General features: G+C 41.7%; 1 non-coding gene across 1 annotated transcript; it reads left to right on the top strand.

The window, feature by feature from the left end:
- Positions 1-276: 276 nt before the first annotated feature.
- On the top strand, positions 277-373 carry LOC114090546 (small nucleolar RNA U13). The gene has a single exon (XR_003582376.1). It is a non-coding gene; the product is annotated as a small nucleolar RNA U13 (small nucleolar RNA).
- Positions 374-784: the final 411 nt, after the last annotated feature.

The raw sequence follows: 784 nt of genomic DNA, 5'->3' as shown, positions 1-784 counted from the left end.
GCAGGTCAGCAGGCTGGAACTCAACTAAGATCTCTATGTTATAGTCTGGAAGTGGGATTCCTTCTTATTCAGGAAATGCATCTTTGCTCTTCAGGCCTTCAAGTGACTGAGGCACGTCCATATTATAAGAGATAATCTGCTTTTATTTAAAGTCAACTGGTTGTAAATGTTAATCACATCTTTAAAATGCCTTCACAACAGCATCTAGACTAGTGTTTGACCAAACAGATGTGTTCCAGAGCTTAGCCAAGTTGACGAAAGAAGTTAATTATCAGGATCCTCATGTTCATAAACATGATGATTGATTTTTCAGGCCATTGTGAGAGATGTGACTCCCTCCAAACTTGTTGCAATGTTAGCACATTACCTGAATTAGGATGAAAGAGAGAGAGAGAGAGAGAGAGAGAGAGAGAGAGAGAGAGAGAGAGAGGCAGAGAGAGAGAGAGAAAGGGAGGGAGGGAGGGATGGAGGAAGGAAGGAAGGAAGGAAGGTTGGTTGGTTAATGGTGTTAGGTGTTGTCTTAGTATCCTTGAATGGGTGGCTAATAAACTTCAGTCAACTATTTCTCATAATTCAAGTTATTGAAAGTCTAAGATCATAGTGTGGTGTAATCATTCTGCTGGTGGACTCTCTTTGGGCTTCAGATTCTCAGCCATTCATTGTATGCTCACATAATGGGAAGATGAGAGAGTTCTCTGGATCCTCTTGTAAGAGCATCAGTCCCATTCACAAAGGTCCCATCCTTATTACCTGTCAAAGGCTCCACCTCCTAACACTCTCACAT

The sequence above is a fragment of the Marmota flaviventris genome, chromosome 1, assembly GCF_047511675.1.
Source record: "Marmota flaviventris isolate mMarFla1 chromosome 1, mMarFla1.hap1, whole genome shotgun sequence".
NCBI lineage: Eukaryota > Metazoa > Chordata > Mammalia > Rodentia > Sciuridae > Marmota > Marmota flaviventris.
Note: the sequence above shows the minus strand (reverse complement) of the source record. Positions and strands in the feature narration are given on the sequence as shown.